The sequence below is a fragment of the Rhipicephalus sanguineus genome, chromosome 11 (genome assembly GCF_013339695.2).
Source record: "Rhipicephalus sanguineus isolate Rsan-2018 chromosome 11, BIME_Rsan_1.4, whole genome shotgun sequence".
Classification (NCBI taxonomy): Eukaryota; Metazoa; Arthropoda; class Arachnida; order Ixodida; family Ixodidae; genus Rhipicephalus; species Rhipicephalus sanguineus.
In genome coordinates this window covers 144,542,688-144,567,078 of record NC_051186.1, presented here as the reverse complement: position 1 = coordinate 144,567,078, position 24,391 = coordinate 144,542,688, and the positions used below count along the sequence as shown (strand labels likewise).

The 24,391-nt window shown below is 47.6% G+C and overlaps 1 protein-coding gene across 1 annotated transcript in view; it reads left to right on the top strand.

Annotated features, from left to right (window-relative positions):
* The window catches only part of LOC119375614 (histone H2A), a 372,224-nt gene that overhangs the window by 281,562 nt on the left and 66,271 nt on the right, over positions 1-24,391 (top strand). The window lies entirely within an intron of this gene.

The following is a 24,391-nucleotide window of genomic DNA, read 5'->3' as shown; positions in this document are numbered from 1 at the left end:
TGCAACGTGAACTCTTGTGGTTCTTCGTGAGGAAATGCCAGCAGCACTTCTGCCACGTGAACTCTTGTGATTCTTCGTGAGGAAATGCCAGCAGGACTTCTGCAACGTGAACTCTTGTGGTTGTTCGTGAGGAAATGCCAGCAGCACTTCTGCAACGTGAACTCTTGTGGTTCTTCATGAGAAAATGCCAGCAGCACTTCTGCCACGTGAACTGTTGTGGTTCTTCGTGAGGAAATGCCTGCAGCACTTATGCAACGTGAGGTCTTGTGATTCTTCGTGAGGAAATGCCAGCAGCACTTCTGCAACGTGAACTCTTGTGGTTCTTAGTGAGGAAATGCCAACAGCACTTCTGCCACTTGAATTCTTGTGGTTCTTCGTGAGGAAATGCCAGCAGCACTTCTGCAACATGAACTCTTGTGGTTCTTCGCGAGGAAATGCCAGCAGCACTTCTGCAACGTGAACTCTTGTGGTTCTCCGTGAGGAAATGCCAGCAGCACTTCTGCAACGTGAACTCTTGTGGTTCTTCGTGAGGAAATGCCAGCAGCACTTCTGCAACGTGAACTCTTGTGGTTCTTCGTGAGAAAATGCCAGCAGCACCAAAAGGAAGCAGAAGAAACTGAGCCAAGAAAAAAGACATCAAGCTAGCGAAGCGGCCGCGAATGCACCATGAGCGTGGCATGTAAATCATGACATACATGGCATGCATATCATAGTTTTCATGTTACCACCTGCTATTCATGTTCTTCATACAGTCACATCGCGCAATACCAATTTTGGTGCATATCAACCTAGTGAAACGGCCACGAGTACGTCATGAGCATGACATGTAAATCATGTCGTGCATGTCATGATTTTCATGATACCACGTCTCATTTACCTTCGTCATACAGTCGCTTTGCGCAATACCAATTTTGGTGTATATCAATCTACTGAAACTGCCGCTAGCTCATCATGAGCGTGGCATGTAAACCAGGTCGTACATGACTTGCATGTCATGATTTTCATGCTACCACGTCTCACTTACGGTCGTCATACTGTCGTGTCGCGTAACACCAATTTTGGTGTATATCAATCTAGCGAAACGGCCGCGAGTTCGCCATGAGCGTGGCATGCAAATCATGTCATACATGACATGCGTATCATGATTTTCATGTTACCACGTGTCAGTTATGTTCGTCATACAGAAATGTCTCGTCATACCAGTTTTCGTATGTATCCCTTCATTTAAACGGCCGCGAGCGCCCCGAGACCATGTCATGTAAACCATGCTGCACATGACATGCGCGTCATGATTTGCATGTTAGGACCTGTCATTATGTTCCTCATGAACTCTTGTCACGCCGTACCAATTTTGGCATATATGAAATTAACGGTACGGCCGCAAGAGCCCAAAGGCCGTGGAATGTAAATCATGCTGTTCATGACATGCGTGTCATGATTTTCATTATATGACCTGTCATTTATGTTCGTAATAAGGCCATGTTATGACACACCAATTTTGGTATACATCCGATTAACGAAACGGCCAGGAGAGCACAGAGTCGTAGGCGGCTAGATAGATAGATAGATAGATAGATAGATAGATAGATAGATAGATAGATAGATAGATAGATAGATAGATAGATAGATAGATAGATAGATAGATAGATAGATAGATACGCTCAAAGTCGCAGCAGTTCGCTAAGAAATGCTTCGCATTTAAAAGATTAATGAAAATCCTAATGGAATTATCAAGTGGTTCTTCATGAGCGAAACAGATTAGTGGAGCAAGACTGAAACACGTGCAAGATGTCACGGATGACACTAGTGAGGCAGTCACTTGGTCCAATATTTAAGACTTAGAAAGTCATTTACGTATCTGAACAGATGGGAGACTCGTCCATCATTTAAAATTGTACACAGAGGGTTGTCAAATTTTGCTAGTGAGACATTGTTGTGAGGCATTGTTTCACGAAGCAAAGATTCTTGGCAAAAGCCACAATGAACAAGCCCGCTTGTTACTGGAGGGATTTCTCATTAAGAAGAGGGGGGCGGGTGCGTTAGCGAACCTTCCGTCACTCTGCACTCGAATGAATATAGCTTCCTGGACACGTATAGGAGATAGAAAATATGTCATCTTCATTTCTTGTTTTCTTTTTCATTGAACGCGTCTGCGCATGTGCCAAAAGTATATATAGGTTTCATACCGACGTTGTGGAATGAGCAGTTGCAAGTGGCGCGTGTCCCTTGTGTACCTTCCCTGTGTGCCGTGTTTTTATTGCGCTAAAGAATTTTTATCACACTGTATTCTCAGCCGTCTGAGACATGTCTCGCCTAGAGCTTCCATGACGTTCTTCTGGGAAACATTGTCTCCCTTTTCTTGGTCAGATATAATTTGCCCAAGATACGGGTAGAATGTAGAACTTCTTGAGCAAGTCTTGATAATGCCAGGGCACTGATCAAAGCAGTACCGTAGTTCTACAAAGGTGTCTGATGTGCGTGCACCTGTTGCTCTATAGATTTGTGCAGTGCATCTTTCAGGACCAGATATTTGACCTCTTAAGGCTACTGTTTCTCAGTCTGTCATCATTACAAAACTACTGCAGTATGTGGGGCTGTTTGGTGAAAGGTTACAACTCACATAGACGGGGACGAATGAAGACATACACAAGACATACACAAGAATGAAGAACACAAGACATAGCGCTAGTGTTCGGTGGTACCAATTAAATGCACAGCAGCTAATCATTGGTGTAGATGTATGTGTTTGTCTGCGGTCATTTCTGAGTGTTCTGCTGTGTTGTAACAGTGATTGCAAATGTTCTGTGAAGTAGGGCATGCAATGGATTATGGTTGAAGGAATGCTGGTAGACATGCATCCCAAAGGGGTGCATTCATTTACATCTTTCGAGTGAGTAAAAGCTAGGCTGATTACGCCACTGTCCGTATTTTTCGAACTCTCACGTGCTTCTGTTCTCCACAAGCACAGGCGTGAGAAGTTGTTTTTGCTGACACAATTCTTTACAGATACTGAAAAACCAAAAAGACGCGTACCATCAAGGAAAAAAGTAAGGACAGGACAGAAAGGGCGTCACTCGCAACTAACTTTATTCCCAGAACATCAGCATCATATATAACCACAGCGACCCTGCGCGCGCACATAGCCTCACAAGCTCGTCAAAAACCCGCGATAACAAGATTAACTAATCGAAAAATGAATCGATGAAACTAAATTCACCCCCACGCAGAGCAACAGATGTATCACTAACACAGCATTCTTTCTTCTTTCTAATATAGTATGCTTCCATAATTTCACGCGCTAAGACATCGCTACTCTTTCCAAGAACGGAAACACTGGCAAACCCAGGCTCACACTTGCAGGAACCACAATGCACAGGCAAATGTGCTGAAAGTTTATTTTTCACCGAAAGTTCGTGCTCCCTTATCCTGTCGTTTATGCACCGGCCTGTTTGGCCGATATATACCCTACCGCAACTAAGCGGGATCTCGTACACCACGCCAACCGAGCAGGCGACAAAAGGCCTTGCGTGCCTCTTCCCACACGGGGAGGGCCTCGGTGCAGAAGAAATGCGTGGGCACAGGCTAGCCAACTTGCGGGGCGCCGAGAACACCAAGGGTACCTTGTACCTGTTGGCCACATTCTTAAGGTTGTGAGCAACCTTGTGCACATATGGCATAACCATGGGCCTTTTTTCCATAGGCTGCCTATTTCTTCTCGATCCCTTCAGTTTCTGAAGGAGGGTTTCCGAGACTGCAACAACGACAGAACCAGGGTAGCCGGCTGAATACAGCCTCGTGACCTGATTATTGAAACTTTCCTGCATTAGATGAGGACAAGATTTCACCAGCGCTCCTTCCAGGCACATGGAAGCAACGGCCCTCTTGACAAGTTTCGAATGCGAGGCATCATAAGGAAGAAGTGCCTTGCGTGAACGTGGGCAATATGCCCAACATATGTGCGTCTCCGAGAAAGTGAGACTCAGGTCTAAAAATTGCAGCACACCACCAACAGGAAGCTCATGCGTGAATAAAAGACCCTTGGCGTGTTGTCTAAAAACAGCTAAAACCTCATCCACTGAGTTAGTGGTTGTCAAAGAAGGGTTAGCTTTAAAAATGATTAAAAAGTCATCAACATACCTAAAAATCTTCACTTCAGCTTCGTCAATAACCTGAGCCACTTCTCTGTCAAAATCCGCTAAAAATATGTTACATAACGCAGGTGCCACGCATGAACCTATACAGATTCCTTTTCTTTGAATATAAAACTGATTATCGTGACACACGAACGTGGAACATAGATGTCCTGTCCTTACTTTTTTCCTTGATGGTACGCGTCTTTTTGGTTTTTTAGTAAGCATGTACCAACTAGCCCAACAAAAAGTTCTTTACAGATATTTTGTGGCTGCGTTAACTGGTATGTAAAGAGTGACACGACGGCGGCTGATGTGGTCATGCCGTCGTCGCTGCTTTTTTGAGGCAAACTGCTGAATCGAAAGAGCAGCAGCTGCGGTGTCCAACCAGCCGAGCATCACAGTGTTCTGTACTTTGCCTGTGGCTCGAGCCATCTTCCATTGCCGATGATTGCTGGACACAATTGACGCATTGCTACAGAGGCTCCTTTTCTAGCGTGCAATGCTATTGAAAAGATATAGATGTCAGACTCTGGAGCATCGCAAGACTCGTTGCGCCACCTGTATTGGGTAGTACAAAGTATTGGGTACTATTGGGTATTGGGTGCAAAGTATTGGGCAGTATTGGGTAGTACAAAGACCGACTCTCTCGCACACTTTGCTGTGCGACCAGTTCCTAGCGAGTGCGAAACAACGATTCAGCTTAATATTGCTTGTCTTTGCGCATTTAACACCCAGAAAGAGAGCTGTGAATTTCTCTCCGCTGGTCGGACGCGCCGTCGAACCGTCATGAAGTGCTTGCTGGATCAGTTGCCAGAACGACGGCGAGAACAATAGCAGACGACACCGCTCCGCACGCTACGAAGAAACGCCGCAATCGACGCTACTGCTGCATTGTGAATTGCCACGGACGTAAAGGACTTAATAACAACGTCCAGTTTTACCGATTTCCATAGTTGTCGTCAGGTTGTCGGAACGAAATGTTTTTCGTTTCGGTTTTAGTTTCCTTCCACCGTAAAAAGTTCCGTTCCGTTTCTGTTCCGGAACGAAAAAAAAATGTTCCGTAACGGTTCATAACGTTTTTTTTTGTATACAAAAATATGAAATTAGGTAATCATAAAAAAAACGTTGGACTTGTGATGTAGTTATTTGCCCTCATCTAATGAAAGTAGGGCAGGGGCAAAACACGTTCTTCCCACATTCTTCTGAAGTACCTTTACCACGAATTCCTACCAACTAGCACAAACCAGTATACCCTTTAAATTCATAGTATTTATTTTCTCAGAAGTCAATTACGTTTTTTTTATCGGGCTCATTGCTTTGTGTCAAAGAAGTGATCACGATCTTAAAAGCAGCGAGTCATTGAGTGTACTCTCTGATGTGCGAGACCGCTCTTCTGATTTAAAAAAGATGCCAGGCCTGCGCGGAACAGGCAGCACAGTCATAGCGAAAGCTGGAAGAGCGGCCTTTCTAGAGCCCGTTGTAGACCCTCTTGGGGCAACTCATACAAGTAGATATGCAAGGCACCCACTACGCCATAGATCACCGTAATTTTTCTGAAGTAGCGAAGCACCCACTATGCCATTTTTCGTCATTCCTCGGAGAATCGTGGTACCCGCTACACATCTGTAAGGCATTATTTGCACTTTGCAGGGAAGAGACGGCTGAAATTGATTTGGAGCACTTTTTAGAGCAGCACAATTTCGATTGTGGAGCAGAAGAAACCTGATTTGGAGCAGTCAGCGAAATTTTTGATGTCATCTCAGGAGCTTGAAAAACAGATTTGTAGCAACTTGGGGGTACAAGTACATATTTAAATTGGCCTAGGATAGACGTAACACTGAAGCAGCCTTTGTAGAAAGTATCGCCAGGTATGAACTATACTACCTATATATAAATACTATGCGACCTATCTAGCCCGAGTAAGATACGCATGAAATAATTGAAAAAAAGGTTCTGCAAAGTAGGTTCACTTCATAAAAATTTGAAAATAACAAGAAAAAGAATGGGGTTGCACATGAATTGCAATTACATAGGAGTAGGCCTTTTTAAGATCAGTGATATAATCTAGCAGATTACTGCTTTGTCTCTTATTGCGATGGCAATTATATGGACATTCTGAAAAATTTTTTGCTGTCGGCATCGCAGTCTTGTTTTGTATAAAGTCCAAATCGATAACATCCCCCGCGCATCATGTTTTACCCTTGGGTAAAAGCGCGGGAGCGAGGGCGACGAACGCGGCCGAGGCAGAGATGAGAGGAGCCGACCGATCCCCGTTGCACGGAGGGCGCATCAGTAATACCGCATCCCAGGCCTGCCGTTGCTTGCTACTCATGCAGAGAGGAAACGCGCCGCCCGTCTTGAAGTAGCGCGAAGTAACGCGAGGGGGGGGGGGGGTCGCTTGTGCAGCAACTGTGGACTTTGATTTTAAGGGCGCGGTCCCGACCGCTGGCGCGCGCTTTATCTCGGCTGGCATTACAAACGGCTCGTATACCCTTCTAAGTGCTGTGATCTCAATGCTTCTCTCCTTTGAGCAGCCGTATTCTCTTACACCAGCGTTTTGTGGTTACGCCAGATCCGAACCACAAGTGTTAGCTGCCAGCCTTACTTCATATAATATTATAATTTGATGCTATCGCATTCATTTCTTCACTTGCGGTGAAACTGATTTTTATGTAGATCTGCTTATTTAGCTTTTCAAGCTTCTCCAGAGCTTCCTGTAGGTCAGTGTTTGTGAGGAGGCCATCACAATAAGCGCCTTCAGCTCGGCCGCGCGGTTGGCGTAGCGTCAAACCTACTGCACGCTTTGAACAGGCGAGAACAAAGGCGCGCTACCGCCGTTTGCTGTACCCTCGTGCGGGATCGCCTTCGAGATCGCGGCGCGGGCGCCAGGATACCTAGCCGAATTGACTATCTCAAAAAGCTATCGCGCACTGACTATCGCGTACGGTGCTGTGAGCATAGCGCCGTTCTAAGCGTACTGCACGGTTTTATTGGAGAACGACACAAAGGCGCTTCGCATCAGTCCGCTGCCGGCTTCGGCGTGAAAAACTGCCAGAGCATCGCGGAGACGCACCGCATCCAGGAAGCTAGTTGTCGCCGCGATGCAACAAGGGTTATGCCTCTTTCGTGCACGGTATGTGTCGTAACGGCACAAACACTCCCACAGCAAACGCGCGCGTAGGTGACCACACGCAGCAGCGTCGACGCGAAAACCATTGCGACCGGAACACGCTATGCACAACGAAGAAGCTGAGAGCCATTCCCGCTACGCATGCCACTTGATAGCGCCAGAAGACACAGCCTACCGAGAAGCAACAGCACGCTCGGGGCACGGCATATTTACAACCCAGAGGAGGTTCTGGCGGCATCATTGGAGCCCTCATTTGAAAGGTGCATACAAACACAGTTGGGCGCGTCTACGCGTTTTGCGAACGTCTCATTTGGTATCCCAGGCGATGCTATAGGCGCAACTTGGAAAATCATGTTGTCAACTCAGCCTTTTTTTTCCCAACGAAGCTGACGTGCGCATCGAAATTCTGGCTTTCGAGGCTGTTTTGGAGCAGTTCGGCGCAATTTTTGCGAGTTTCATGCTTTTGGAGCAGCTTGGCGCAGGAAAACGGAATTGTATCAAAAATACGCAATATGTGCAGCTGTGTCACCCCTGACTTTGTGCTGTGGCTAATGACGATGAAGAATTATGCCTGAGCCCTTTGTAACTGGTTGGAAGCATTCAACGTCCGACTCGTTGCGCAATTCGCATTGTGTGGCGCCAGATTATTATTTTACTCTTCTGTCACGATATATTACATATTGCTACGGTATGAGCCGGGTCAGGGTATAAACCACGAGAGAAGAGGAAGAAGAGGTTCAGCTGCTTCTACTTATGGACGCCATCACCACCTATCATTGCCTGACTTCATCTGTAAATAAACACAGTTAATCTCAATCGAACCGTAACAGATTTGTGGTGGAGGTGCGGGGTATCGAATCAAGCAACACGGTTCTGCAACCGCCTGATCTACGCCGAAGCCGCCGCATTGCTGGACTTCCCCCGTTACCACTGGAGGTCGACATGTCTCGCGGTGAAGACGGAACCCGGAACTACGCAGCTGCAGTCACAGCACCAGTTCCAGCAGCACCTTTGCTACCTGCTTCGGTCGCAGCTGGCCCTTGGCAGCGTCAGCATCTGATAGAGCCTCGTACCTTCGGAGGCAAATCTGGCGAGGACGTGGACGAGTGGCTCACACACTACAAACGGGTGAGCAATTACTACCGTTGGGACGCGGCAACTCAGCTGACTAACGTGGTGTTTTTCTTGACGGACACGGCACTAACATGGTATGAGAACCATGAGGACATCCTCACGACGTGGGATCGCTTCGTGTCCGAAGTAAAGGAGTGTTTTGGGGACTCTGTGGCAAAGAGGAAGCAAGCTGAACAAACGCTGCTGCAAAGAGCCCAGGTACCAGGCGAAACATGCACGATGTACACTGAAGCAATATTGAAGCTGTGCAAGACCGTCAACCCTTGCATGTCCGAAGAGGACAAAGTCGGCCACCTGTTAAAAGGAATCGCAGAGGACGTTTATGAATTCCTCATCGGCAAAGACAGCATTGCTACAGTAGCCGACGTCATACGGCACTGTCGTACACTTGAGACACTGAAGATGCGGCGTATCGCTCCGAAATTTGGCCGACTGCCCAATGTGACCACAGTAGCGAGTGTTGACGACTACGCACCTTTTGATCTTGCGTCTACAATACGCGAGATCGTACGTGAAGAACTTAGTCGACACGCTCGCGCGACGGCTTGTGAAGCTGCACCTATGTCGGTTCCCGCTCAACATCATGTTTCCATTGCTGCAGCGGGCGTCGAGGAGCACAACTACGGTTCTGGCGCAGCACCGAGGCCGCAGCGCAATCACTACCAAGATTCAAGGTACGAGCGCCGCTTCAGTTACCCTCGTCAGCCGGCCGCCAGCTATCAGGGCTCGAATGAATATACACTTGTGCCACCGCGTCGGGACGATGCTTTCCAGCAGTATCGTGTATATCGCCAACCTCCTGTGTGCTATAATTGTGGTGCTTCCGGACACATCGCTCGATTCTGTCGTCGGCGGAGTGAAGTGACATCGCGATACGAGCCACCGTCAGCATTTCCTCGTGGCGACAACGCTTACAACGATCCCTGGTCCACCTATCCCAGGAGCACCCCGCGGCAGGAGAACCGGCGTGGTAGCTCTCCCGCTTCTGATCGCAGCTTGACACCTCCATCTGCCCGACCGCGTCGCTCGCCTTCACCTCGACGGCGGTTGTCGTCACCGCCACCGCAGGGAAACTAGCCGGCGCGACCGATGGAGGTGAGGTCGCACAAAAGGACTCGACTCATATGCCTCCACCAGTTACCATGTTTAAGAACAGGATACACGTTTCAATAGATGGACTAAGTGCAACAGCTTTAGTGGACACCGGTGCGACGATTTCAGTCATGAGTGTTTCGTTCAAAGGTCGCATTGGCCGCAAAGTTATGTTTCCCTGCCAGGATTCTACCAGATTTCGTGGCGTCGGCGGTGACGTACTTCAACCTGTAGGAGTCTGTACCGTTAACGTGCTGTTGGCAGGAACGGTGTTCCCAACTGAGTTTTTGGTTCTGCAGCGGTGTACGCACGATGTTATTCTCGGCATTGACTTCCTCCAAGAGTGTGGTGCTTTCGTCGACTGTGGTACCGGTGAGCTTTCCGTCAGTGGTGACATTGTTCCTGACCTCTTTGACGAGCCGACGCCTGCAGCAGACACACTGATTGTTTCCGAAGAGCTCACAGTACCACCATGGTCCATGAGGTCAATCACCGTATCTTCTTCAGTTGCGGCCGTGACATCCTTTGATGCCGTCGTTCAACCTCTTATGGCTACGTGTGCAAAGAAAGACATAATAGTACCTCGTTGTGTGGTATCGATTCATAACGGAACAACGTTTCTGTGGGTGTTTAACTGTTCGCCAGTGCCGGTTATTCTTCCTCGAGGAATGAAGCTCGCGCTGCTCGATGATGCCACGGAGAGTTCTATTGCTGCCATCGACGACGAAAAAAGTGACAAACACTTAGCGATTTCCAAACGCAGTTGCTCCTACGAGACGCACATTTTGAGCATGGTCAGCAAGACGCTACGGTCATATGAGCAACAAACGCTGGTTCAGCTAATAGAACGACATGCGTCCGTGTTTGACTTTGGCGAAAAGGAGGAGCGACTGTCCTTACCGTGTTCGCGAGCCCAACACAGGATTGATACAGGCTCTGCTCATCCGGTTCGGCAAAAACCTTACCGGGTGTCGTCATCGGAACGGAAAGTGATTGCTGACCAAGTTCAGGATATGCTGCACAAAGGCGTTATTGAAGAGTCGTGCAGCCCGTGGGCAGCGCCTGTTATTTTGGTTAAGAAGAAGGACGGCTCTTGGAGGTTCTGCGTCGATTATAGACGATTGAACGCCCTGACTAAAAAGGATGTGTATCCGCTGCCTCGGATCGACGACGTCATTGACTGCCTGCACTCAGCTTCTTACTTTTCGTCACTTGACCTAAGATCAGGGTATTGGCAGATCCCTATGCACCCTGCTGACAAGGAAAAGACCGCATTTGTGACGCCTGATGGACTGTATCAATTTAATGTTATGCCGTTTGGGCTTTGCAATGCTCCCGCAACTTTTGAAAGATTTATGGATTCGATTCTTCGCGGTCTTAAATGGGAAGTGTGTTTGTGCTGTTTGGACGACGTGGTTATTTTTGGACGCACATTCGACGAGCATAACGCCCGCTTAAGCCTCGCTCTGGACTGTGTCGAAAAGGCTGGCTTGGTTTTGAACTCGAAGGAGTGCCGCTTTGGTGAACGACAGGCATTGGTCCTCGGTCATCTGGTCGACAAAGATGGTGTCAGGCCCGACCCTCGAAAAATTGAAGCAGTCAGCACCTTTAAGCCACCCAAGTCTGTAAAGGAACTCCGCAGCTTTCTAGGGCTATGTTCTTACTTTCGACGCTTTGTGCCGAAATTTTCGGACATCGTGTATCCATTGAACAGCCTCTTGCGAAAAGACAGCCCATTCGAATGGACACCTGAATGTGATGCTGCATTCTCTCAACTAAAATTTATGCTGACGTCAGAACCTCTCCTTCGTCACTTTGATCCATCTGTGCCTACTGAAGTGCACTGTGACGCAAGCGGTATTGGCATCGGAGGCGTGCTCGTTCAGCGCCATAATGATGAAGAGCATGTGGTCGCCTATACGAGTCGTTCTCTGAGCAAGGCAGAAAGGAATTATACTGTGACAGAGCAAGAATGCTTGGCAGCTGTTTTTTCTGTTCAGAAGTTTCGTTGTTACCTGTATGGGCGTCCGTTCACGATTGTAACCGACCATCATTCCCTGTGTTGGCTCGTTACCCTCCGAGACCCTTCTGGACGCCTTGCGCGCTGGGCTTTGCGGCTCCAGGAATTTGACTTTAATGTTTGATACAAAAGTGGCAGGCGTCATTCCGATGCGGATTGCCTTTCTCGTCTTCCTTTGTCAACAACGGAAGATAATGCGGACACCTCCGACATCTGCTTTGCTGCTCTCTCTAACACGTTTCCTGACGCCACTATCTTCCAGCGGGAACAGCCCAATGATTTATGTTTGGACCCGTTGTTCGCCGACGCTCGCAGTCCTAAGGGCAGTGGTCGATTTTGCCTTCGAGATGGACTTTTATACAAGACAAATTACTCGGGTCATGGTGCGCGGTATTTATTGGTTGTTCCCGACAGTCTGAGACGCGACGTTCTCCGTGTCATGCATGGTGATCCGACGTCAGGCCATCTTGGATTCATTCGCACCTTACACCGAATGCAGGAGCGGTTTTACTGGCCTAAAATGCGAACATGTACGAAGAATTACGTCTCGAGCTGCGACAAGTGCCAGCGTCACAAGCGACCCACAAGCGCTCCACGAGGACTTCTTCATCCTGTAGCGCCGCCCACTACGCCTTTCGAGCAAGTTGGTATCGACCTGCTAGGACCGTTTCCGCAATCTTCGAACAACAACCGCTGGGTCATAGTGTGTGTCGATCACCTCACCCGATATGCGGAAACCGCTGCGATACCATCCTCTACAGCCGCGTCCGTAGCTTCCTTCTTGTTGCGCTCCGTTGTTCTTCGCCATGGACCGCCTCGTGTAATTATTAGTGACCGTGGTCGCCAATTCGTCGCCGACACTGTGGAAGAATTGCTTCGCCTTTGCACTTCGCAGTTCCGCCACTCATCGCCATATCATCCCCAGACGAACGGACTTGTTGAACGTACAAACCGCACACTAACTAACATGCTGGCTATGTACGTATCATCGAAACACAAGAACTGGGATGATGTCTTGCCATTTATAACCTATGCTTATAATACAGCGAAGCACGAAACCACAGACTTCACTCTTTTCTACCTGCTCTACGCTCGATCTCCGCGCAGTTGCCTCGACACAATACTCCCATTTGAGCTTCATACGGACGACTCAGTTGCCCAGACATTGTGCCGTGCTGAAGAAGCCCGCCAAATTGCTCGCCTGCGCACACTGGCATCGCAAGACCGATCCAAGCAGCGGTATGATCGACGCCGCGACGATGTTTCATTCGAAAAGGGTGACTTTGTGTGGTTGTGGACCCCCCAACGCAAACGTGGTTTATGCCAGAAGTTTCTATCCCAGTATGCTGGCCCATTCGTCGTAGTAGATCGCTTGAGTGACTTGACCTACGTGGTGGCACGTATGACGTCAGCTGGTCGTCGGTCTAGTCGGACCCAGTTGGCGCATGTTTCTCGCCTCAAGAAGTTCCATCCCGCACTTCGCCAGTGATTCTGACTCGCCCAGCGGGCTTCGTCTGTGAACCGGGGAGTGCTACGGTATGAGCCGGGTCAGGGTATGAGCCACGAGAGAAGAGGAAGAAGAGGTTCAGCTACTTCTACTTATGGACGCCATCACCACCTATCATTGCCTGACTTCATCTGTAAATAAACACAGTTAATCTCAATCGAACCGTAACAATATGTTAACACGATTGCTTGCCCAACATGACGTCTGTATAGAGTATTTTTGCGAAGGAGTTACAAGCACTAGCGTTGCACTGTCGTGGAATACTCGACTGCCACCCAGAGGGCCTGGGTTAAAATCCCATCCGATCCTAGGAATTTGTTTCTCATTTAATTTTAGATGCGGAGCATTTCTCAGCGAACTCAAGGCAGTTAGAGCATTTCTATCTATCTATCTAGCTGCCTACGTCTGGCTGCTCTCGATCGCGATCGCCTCTTTAGCTTGGTGTAGACCGAAATTGAGGATAAGATGGTTTGGTGAATATGACTGTCTGGTCATGACATGAATAATATGAAAATCCTGTCGCGTACGTCGTCAAACCCTTTCCTCCAGACACCTGTGGAACATATCCGTATACCATGGGCAACGGTAAGCGGGTATGCGCCACAGGTGATTGACAGTTTATCACTTCCCAAAAACAGCGAGAACAGAAATTGGTAATTTAAATGCCAGAGGGTAAAGAAAAACCGACATCGGCAGCGTTGACCTGACGAATGCAAAGAAGAAAAATCAGGATCCCAGCAGGAATCGAACCCAATCATTCTGAGTGGCAGTCAGGCATTTTACCACAGAACCACGCCACGTCTTGAAACTGCTTTGGGAAAAGACCCTATGCAGGGGTAATGTCGGAGCAGCGTCAATGCTCATTGCAGTGCTGGCTATCTAATTTTATACAAAATCAATAAACATTACATATGTACTCCTATGATACGGGCGTAATGCCGGGTTAACGTCAATTGTGGTTCCAGTGTTGGCTCCGCTTTCATAGAAGTGTAATGAACATTACATTTGCTTTCCTGTGATTCAGCAAGCTATATTCAAACGTTGCTCGACCCCGGAAAAATGCGCTAACAAAAGTTACGTATGATATTTACACCATCGCACCGTAAAGTGCCCTTCCTTTCGATAATACTCGCGTCTGTGCTTCTTGAGTTACCCTTTAAACACCAGTGTAGTTGACGTTCCTGGTAAGGCCACGATGTGCACACAACTACTACGCTTACAAAAACACGTCGATCCACCTCGTAACGCTTGGATCAAAGCCAAGAAATGCAGCATAGACAACTACTCGCCGATTGCTTCGCACGATAGCGATAGCGGTTACGGACACCGGCGGCGGCGGTCAACTATCGCTCCAAAATCGGTTGTTGTGATCTCATAACAGCTTTCGCTGAACAAACTTCAGTGCCGACAATGCCCTCTCCACGCTGGCCTGCGTGACAGGCGCGCGAAGGTCCACTTGCGTAAAGGGGTCATGAAGCACCCCTTGGGCTTGCTGAAAAAACACACCCTGCGGAAAGCTGACACCGCTATGAACTGCTCAGAAAAAATTTGCAGTGGCTTAGCTAGGCTATGCCAGGATATACGTAGCGTTAGTAAATGTTCAGCTGATTATTGTTAGCTTGCCAGATTGTCTAGTATTGTTAGCCTTCTGTTCATTCTTCGTACGCTGAACCGCTGATTGCCAGGCAACTACTTCGGGATCCGATGAGATAAGCTTCTCGCCTCTTCTGCGCCGTTGAGCAGCATTTGCGCTCTCCTTCTCCATGGCGTTACCCACCAGCAAACGCCAGTCAGGGCGCTATCACGCGGCTCCAGCACTGTGACAGACGGCGACTGCACAGCGAAGGCGAATAGCTGCGCGGGCGCTGGCGCAATGTGTCTACCATGGCAACGACGTCATTCCTCTCGAATGCGCAGACCACCAGCAGCTGGTCGCGCGGGGCGGTGGCGGAGAACGCCTGAGATCGCGGACGCGGAGAGCCAGCTGTGTGACATCACTGAACCTTGCGCATGCGCAGCACGGCTCATGAGGATCCACGCGATATCGGCTCCGGCTAGGCAAGTGTAGCTAACGCTACAAAATATTGCAGTCGTGCGCGCCGCGTAAACGCCACAAGGGGAGCGCGAAGTTGCCGTTTTCTGAGGCGCCCTTTTTTCAAACAGGCCGGTTCTCACTCGTCGGTGGGCGGGGCGTCTGCCGGTTGACGTGACGGATCTGCTTTTCCGCGTCGCAAGAGACATATCATCCTTATTGGCCAATAGCAGACATAAATCAAGAGCTTTGGATCAGATGCGCTTGTTCCTGTTGGCACTCTGTATGATAGTTGTTGTTAAATAAACAGGCTGAAATATGGAAAAACTTTGTTGCGAGTTTTCACAGAGATGACTCACTCCCGGTAAAGGCCAACAAGTACTCTTCTTAATAGAATTTTTGTTGGGCTAGTTGGTACATGCTTACTGAACAACCAAAAAGACGCGTACCATCAAGGAAAAAGTAAGGACAGGACAGAAAGGGCGTCACTCGCAACTAACGTTATTCCCAGAACATCAGCGTCACATATAACCACAGCGACCCTGCGCGCGCACATCGCCTCACACGCTCGTCAAAAACCCGCGATAACAAGATTAACTAATCGAAAAATGAATCGATGAAACTAAATTCACCCCCACGCAGAGCAACAGATGTGTCACTAACACAGCATTCTTTTTTCTTTCTAATATAGTATGCTTCCATAATTTCACGCGCTAAGACAACGTTACTTTTTCCAAGAATGGAAACACTGGCAAACCCAGGCTCACACTTGCAGGAACCAGAATGCACAGGCAAATGTGCTGAAAGTTTATTTTTCACCGAAAGTTCGTGCTCCCTCATCCTGTCGTTTATGCACCGACCTGTTTGGCCGATATATACCCTACCGCAACTAAGCGGGATCTCGTACACCACGCCAACCGAGCAGGCGACAAAGGGCCTTGCGTGCCTCTTCCCACACGGGGAGGGCCTCGGTGCAGAAGAAATTCGTGGGCACAGGCTAGCCAACTTGCGGGGCGCCGAGAACACCAAGGGTACCTTGTACCTGTTGGCCACGTTCTTAAGGTTGTGAGCAACCTTGTGCACATATGGCATAACCATGGGCCTTTTTTCCATCGGCTGCCTATTTCTTCTCGGTCCCTTCAGTTTCTGAAGGAGGGTTTCCGAGACTGCAACAACGACAGAACCAGGGTAGCCGGCTGAATACAGCCTCGTGACCTGATTATTGAAACTTTCCTGCATTCGATGAGCACAAGATTTCACCAGCGCTCCTTCCAGGCACATGGAAGCAACGGCCCTCTTGACAAGTTTCGAATGCGAGGCATCATCAGGAAGAAGTGCCTTGCGTGAACGTGGGCAATATGCCCAACATATGTGCGTCTCCGAGAAAGTGAGACTCAGGTCTAAATATTGCAGCACACCACCAACAGGAAGCTCATGCGTGAATAAAAGACCCTTGGCGTGTTGTCTAAAAACAGCTAAAACCTCATCCACTGAGTTAGTGTTTGTCAAAGAAGGGTTAGCTTTAAAAATGATTAAGAAGTCATCAACATACCTAAAAATCTTCACTTCAGCATCGTCAATAACCTGAGCCACTTCTCTGTCAAAATCTGCTAAAAACATGTTGCATAACACAGGTGCCACGCATGAACCTATGCAGATTCCTTTTCTTTGAATATGAAACTGATTATCGTGACACACGAACGTGGAACATAGATAAAATTCGAGCAACGTCATAAAGTTGTCAAGGGAAATGCCAGTGACGCGCTCAAAGGCAAGAACACCATTCTGCTCAATACAGCTTCTAACAACTAAAAACAACTCTGCGTGGGGAACCGAATAAAACAAATCTTCAACATCAATAGAAAAAGCATTGCCACCTTCGTTTAGGCCTATCAAGAACTGTGTAACATCATTTGACTTGTTAACAAGAAAAGGGTCATCCACAATAAGTGCATTAAGATGCTTCAGTAAATAGTTGCTCACATTTTGTTGCCAAGATTCCCGTTCGCTGACAATACACCTGAATGGCATGTCGACCTTATGAGTTTTTACACTGAAAAACACAGACAGCGCGGTTCGCTTCGAGGAACTGATGGCTTTTGAAAGAACGTGAAGCTGCAGATCCTTGCAGAGCAAGATCGCCTTAGCTTTTACCTTGTTTGGCTGTGTCTTCGTTCGGGCAAAGTTCTTGGCTATAGCTTGTGCAGCTTTTTCACGAAACGCCTCGGCCGACAGGACGACAAAGCCGCCCTCTTTGTCGGACTGCAGAAGTTGGAGGTTATTTGTCCTGAAGTATGTGACCACTTGCCCAGTGGTATCCTTGGGAAGAAGATGTGTACGCTGCACAGTCTTCAGCAGGCAATCAACACCCTCCAATAGGCATCTATCACGGTCGTCACCATCCGCACAATTGGCCACACGCCGATTCAAGGCCAGCAACTCGTGGACACGGAGACTTGGTGGCACGGAAAACTTGGGGCCTTTCTTGAGAGTCTTGGAAATACCCTCAGGAAGGTCTACGTTTCCTAAGACGTGTAGCAGGGTCGGCTGAGCAGTTTTCTTCATGGCACCCTTCGGGAGGTGATTCAGCGTACATCGCCACCAAAACTCAGTAGTCTGCGCTATGGCTCGCTGACAAAGCTTAAGCCTACGGTGCGCGAACCACCCAGTGTCCAACTCAAAGCACTTGACACGCAAACAGTCTTGAAGGAAGCGAATCTGGCTCCACAGCTCCGATTTCCAAATCCGGCATATCCTCCTCGAATGACTCAGTGAAGGCTTGACAGACCCAAACAGAGCTTGCACTTCCAGCGGCACCAACCCATTGTTGATGCAAAACGCCAAGTATCTTGCGCGGCACGTAGACGAGGCAATATGCGCGACCAGCAGCAGCGGCTCCGAATTAGAAAGAGGGGAACAGAAGGCAGGGCCCACTATAGAAGAAATGTAACTTAATAGAACTTTTTGTTGGGCTAGTTGGTACATGCTTACTGAAAAACCAAAAAGACGCGTACCATCAAGGAAAAAGTAAGGACAGGACAGAAAGGGCGTCACTCGCAACTAACTTTATTCCCAGAACATCAGCGTCATATATAACCACAGCGACCCTGCGCGCGCACATCGCCTCACACGCTCGTCAAAAACCCGCGATAACAAGATTAACTAATCGAAAAATGAATCGATGAAACTAAATTCACCCCCACGCAGAGCAACAGATGTGTCACTAACACAGCATTCTTTTTTCTTTCTAATATAGTATGCTTCCATAATTTCACGCGCTAAGACATCGTTACTTTTTCCAAGAACGGAAACACTGGCAAACCCAGGCTCACACTTGCAGGAACCACAATGCACAGGCAAATGTGCTGAAAGTTTATTTTTCACCGAAAGTTCGTGCTCCCTCATCCTGTCGTTCATGCACCGACCTGTTTGGCCGATATATACCCTACCGCAACTAAGCGGGATCTCGTACACCACGCCAACCGAGCAGGCGACAAAGGGCCTTGCGTGCCTCTTCCCACACGGGGAGGGCCTCGGTGCAGAAGAAATTCGTGGGCACAGGCTAGCCAACTTGCGGGGCGCCGAGAACACCAAGGGTACCTTGTACCTGTTGGCCACATTCTTAAGGTTGTGAGCAACCTTGTGCACATATGGCATAACCATGGGCCTTTTTTCCATCGGCTGCCTATTTCTTCTCGATCCCTTCAGTTTCTGAAGGAGGGTTTCCGAGACTGCAACAACGACAGAACCAGGGTAGCCGGCTGAATACAGCCTCGTGACCTGATTATTGAAACTTTCCTGCATTCGATGAGGACAAGATTTCACCAGCGCTCCTTCCAGGCACATGGAAGCAACGGCCCTCTTGACAAGTTTCGAATGCGAGGCATCATAAGGGAGCGTAACCTAAATTTGGCCACACTGCCTTTTCGGTATCGCAGCCTCTTGTGCCTCGCTTGTTTCGACTAGTTTTGAATGTCATAACTGGCCTCAAATCTTACAAAACTTGTCTGTGGCGTTGAGTTCTAACGCCACGGGTCTCACTGAGAGTACTTTTGCTTCCAGTCGTCTTCAAAGAACAACCATCGGCCTGTGTTTAAGCTTACGTAAGGGCACTACATAATTTGCGGGGGGTCATGCAGGCCGAAGTGAACACCTTCGGCTCCGATTTCGTCTGTTCGTGGTGTGCCGTTATAAAAATGATAAACGTGTCCCCTCTTGAGTGCTTCTCCATATTATTTTATTTATTCATACTGTTGGCCTGTCGGCCGTTACAGGGTGGTCAAAAGCAGCACTTTTGCATGTCGCTCACTACGTTAAAAAAATAATTCAATATACAAAAAAAACATGGCTGATCCCTCTGTCATAGGAATCGGTATAACAGGAAAGTGAAACGTGTCGTCACAGACGTAGTTGAGCGTTTGTTGTGCATTCTTTCGCCCCAAGGGAGAAGGACTGAATGCTACAGCAACAAATTGTGATGTCACGCGAAGAACGGCAAGCAGCTCGAAACTTGCAACGCGCTGCTCAAGGAGAAAGGACGCAAGGAACGAACATACACAGGATGAGCGCGAACTAACTGCCACATTTGTAACTTATTTCTGCGTGAGCACCGCGCTCCTTTCGCAAAAGCGGCCTTTGCAGTGACCCAAGTGACCTTCGTGCTCTCAACGCAAGACGTACAAACCACCCCGATCACGACATAATCGCGCGCACTAGCGACCACGCCCTGTAGACGCGGGCGCTCGTCGTAACGGCGACGACCTTTAAAGCGCGCTCTTCTAGAGTCACTAAAAAAATTTCAGAGTATCGCATCTGTTTTCCGCGCGCCGCCGCTGACGCGATTGGCTTACTCGCGCCATATGCCTTCCAAGCGCTTTGGGTGCAGGCGCGTTCAATGCAGAGCGTGGCCAGACATTTAGCAGTACCACGGTCCCCAGAAGTACTTCGTCGCTTTATTAAATGCGTCATGCAGACGGGCGTAAGCAGACATTTTTTTCAGAGGGGGTGGGGTGGCAGCTCGTTGATCTGAAGTGGGGGCCTGGCAGGCAGATGTGGTCGAGTGTCATATCGCGCTCAAATTTCGGGGGGGTGGGGGCACGGGCCCGGTGTACTACCCCCTGGCTACGCCACTACATGCAGATGCCAGAAGAGAGTAGCTCACCAGCAGTCGAACGTTACTGGTGAGCTACTCTGGGAATCTCGTTTATGTTTGCATGCCGTGTGGAAAAATTAATGTCAAAGAGTGCCGTTCTACGTGGCTACATAGTTGGCCGGAACTAATTCGCCCCCGTCGAATAACACTCCTTCCTGCAGTGAACTACACTAACTTTGCTGGAGAATATCTTATGCGACAGGATACTTCATATTTTCGGTTTGCTATGGTCAGCGATATTGAAACTACATACCATTCTATTTGTTCGGCTGTTTATATCTCGATCTTTTGAACAGATTACGCATGCTATCCGAGTTATAAGGGTGTCACGCATGAGAGCGAAATCAAAGATTTATTAAAATAATAACTGTTAACTGGTGTATACCTTGAACGCAATTGTGGCATGATCATTTGCCATTGCGCAAAACAGAAGGGTGGAACTCTCTTGATAAACTTGGTATAAGGCAATTTTATCAAGCGTATTTTTAAATTTGTTGCAAAAAAATGCTGCTAATGCTGCATTGCGCGGAGAGTACCTTTAAAATACTGTTTAGTGGGTGAGACATGGTCACAGAAAAAGAAGCCAGATCCCACGCATTGAGGGAGTCGATCTGCGAGCCCTAGGTCTATATACATACTGTGTTGCATAAGCATGCGCTTTAAAGTTTCCGAGATGTGCTATTTCTCATCAAAAGAACATAAAGCACCGTGCCGAGGAAGTTTTAATAAGAGTGCATTATGAAAAAGAAAAGTGCAGCAGTGCAGAAACCGAACCCTAGCTGTTTAGGCGCTGGCAACGCCAAAAAAAAACTGTCCGAACACAGCAAAATATTTGCAAATTCATTGCAACGTTGGGAATAATAAGGAGACAAGAAATAGGCAATGAAACAATTAAGTGGTGATGTCAGTCATTTTTGATGGCCTATTTTCTACGTATCGCAAGATAAGATGCACCTTACCTACCGCACGCCGATTCGCCCGTGCGTTCGGCTGCTGGCGTTCCGAATCAAGACAAATACGTCGCGCACAACTTCCAATTACCGTACACGCACAACTTGTATTACACATGTCAACCAGTTGAACAGCAAGCATGGTGCGCAAGCAAGCTATGCATCAGCGATCAGTCGAAGGACGCAATGATGAATGTTATCGCTGTTGTTCGATAACGTTCTCGAGTGCAGTGAACCTGAACACCGACTGCAAAGCTAGCGCAAACAGTCAAGATTCACCAAATGTCGAAGTAAATGGCATTTCGCACGATGTCACTGCGCTAATGCAGCTATGTTTACAGCTCCTGACCTAGCGAACACAACCGGGCGTGACACGAACAGAGACCGATGAAGCCATCAAGAGAGTTCGCGAGCACATGGAAACATTCGCCGTGCGTTTCATTAGCTACACCGCTAACCACGCAGTCGATCCATACCTGTCGATGACTCTAAATCACTTCTAATATCCTCTTGAGGAAACACACACACATAATGCCGTTACGCCGAGCGTAACACGGCACCGGTCACTTCTCAACACACGCTAGCAACGCGCCAGACGGTCTGGAAGGGAAATGGCCGCCGCCGCCCAACGTTGCCCGCGTGCAGCCTACCTTTGCGGTACTCTGATCTTCCAGTGACTCTACGCTCTTCGAGCCCTTCGCGCCATCTCGCTAGTGATAACGAAAATACGCTATGTAACACAGATATCTGTGTACCGCCACCGGCAAATGGTGTATATAAATAGCTCGCCGTTAGCATGGCGAAGAACGTGCCGTCCAAGGCCGAATCGTTTCGCGCTGCAGAGCGAGGGGTCGTAAGTTCGATTCCCGGTGGCGCAACTGTTTCATCTGGTTTTTTTCTTTGTCCACTGGTGGTCTTTATATTTTACAACGTCATATCCGTGACGGAAATACGTCAGTGGAGCCGTGGTGGACCCCGGCATAAAACACTTTCGTGTTAAAATACAGAAGAAACCGTACATAAAAGACTACACAAGAAAACATAAGCGTACGTATGCGACATAGTTCGTATATACCTTGATCAAATTATACAACGCCATAAATGCACAGTTAACGAGCGATGTTAGAAAATATAACCGACCACTACCGTACAAAAACACACAGCCGTACATAAGCGAAATAATCTGTACATACACCGATCAATGTAGTCAAGAGTCCGACGGAATCCCGAAACGTCGTCCTTTTAATTTTTGTGTATTTTACCTTGGTCGGCGTTTTTATTATATTTTTATTTATTTATTTATTTATTTACAGAATACTGTCAACCCTCCTTGAGGGTTATTACAGGAGTGGAAAAGATACAAACATTGTACAAACATACAAACATTATGCAAGCAAAGTAATGCAATGGCCAATACAAGAGTACAATAGAATAAAAAACGCATACAAGAGCAATGACATCATCACGTACAAGTGTCGCGGTCATCAACATACAAGCATAGCAATACATTGCCTGCAACCAAAAGATGAAGATAAAAATAAAACGTTCAAGTGTAAATGCCTTCACCCGTAAGCGAGTAGGTTAGCACATAGAACTCGGGAGCACCGACATGAGGTTTTCAACACTTTCTAGAAATTTATTAATTGTTGGCTGTGCTACAGTAGCGGAATCAAGCGCATTCCATTCTCTTATTACGCGAGGAAAAAATGAAAAACGGAAGGTATTGTTATGGCAGAAATATTCTTTGAAGATCAGGTCGTGTTTCTGGCGCACTTTCCCTTTTTCTTTTATAACAGTGAAAGCTGAGGCATTAGTTTTAAAGTGGCCGTTCAACAATTGGTAAAAAAACTTCAACCGGTGTATTTTTGCTCTATCGCGGAGCGTAGGTAGCTCTGCTCGGTGCAGAAGCTCGGAAGGGGAATCCGTTCGCTTATAGCGGTTAAAAATGAATCTTACGGCCTTGCGCTGTACGCTCTCGAGCATAGCTGTGTCAGTATTTGTTGAAGGAAACCACACTATATTCGCATATTCCAGCATCGGTCTTATAAAAGTAATGTAAGATAAGCGCTTCGTATCTGTGGTAGCGTAACGTAGTGTCCTTTTTAGGAAAAATAACTTGTTCATTGCCTTTTTCGTCACCTGTTGTACATGCGCAGTCCACTTGAGGTCAGATGATATTAAAAGCCCTAAATATTTATACTGAGTTGCTGTGCGAAGGGTGACACCATTAAGCGAGTACGGAAATAATAGTTTGCTTTTCTTTCTGCTTATGTTCATCACGACCGCTTTTTCAGAATTAATAACCATCTGCCAGTCTTGGCACCACTGGGCTACGTTGTTTAGGGAATTGTTAAGGGTAACCTGATCGCCAACGTCTTTGATTTCACTGTAAATCATGCAGTCATCTGCAAAAAGTCTAATTTTAACGTTTACTGTGTCAACAATGTCATCTATGAATAACAGGAACAAGAGCGGAGCAAGAACAGATCCCTGCGGAACGCCCGAGAGGACTTTAACCGTGTCAGAATTCTGTCCATTATAGTGCACAAACTGGTAGCGATCTGAAAGGTAATCACTAATCCATTCAACTATTGGACCATTGCCTAGTTTTTCTATGAGTTTAGTGATGAGTTTAGAGTGGGACACGCGGTCGAAGGCCTTAGAGAAGTCTAAAAAAATTACATCGATTTGCGATTGTTCGTTTATTGCCAGCCCAAAGTCATGTATAGCCTCTACGAGTTGAGTGACAGTAGATAGCCCACTTCTGAACCCATGCTGAGAAAGAGAGATGAGGTTGTTTTCTTCTACGTACTTAGTTATTAATTTTAAGATAATGTGCTCGAGAATTTTGCAACTAGTGCAAGTTAAAGAAATTGGCCGGTAGTTGGATGGGACAGAAGTATCACCAGATTTGTGCACTGGCACGACTTTCGCGATTTTCCAGTCGGCCGGAAGACGGCGATCGCTAATTGACTTTGTAAATATGAGATGAAGGTACCTGCTAATGGGTTCAGCATAGCGTTTAAGGAAGGTGTTTGGTATTTCGTCTGGGCCACTACATTTCTTTTCATCAAGTTCTAAGAGCAGTGAGAAAATGCCGGGTGCTGTCATATTCAACGATGGAAGTGACCTGCCTTGGCCAACGTGACGGGAACCCGGTGTAATATTTCGGAGGTTATCAGTGCTAAAAACTGAGTGAAAATACGAATTGAAATTATTCGCCTTTATCTTGCCCTCTTCA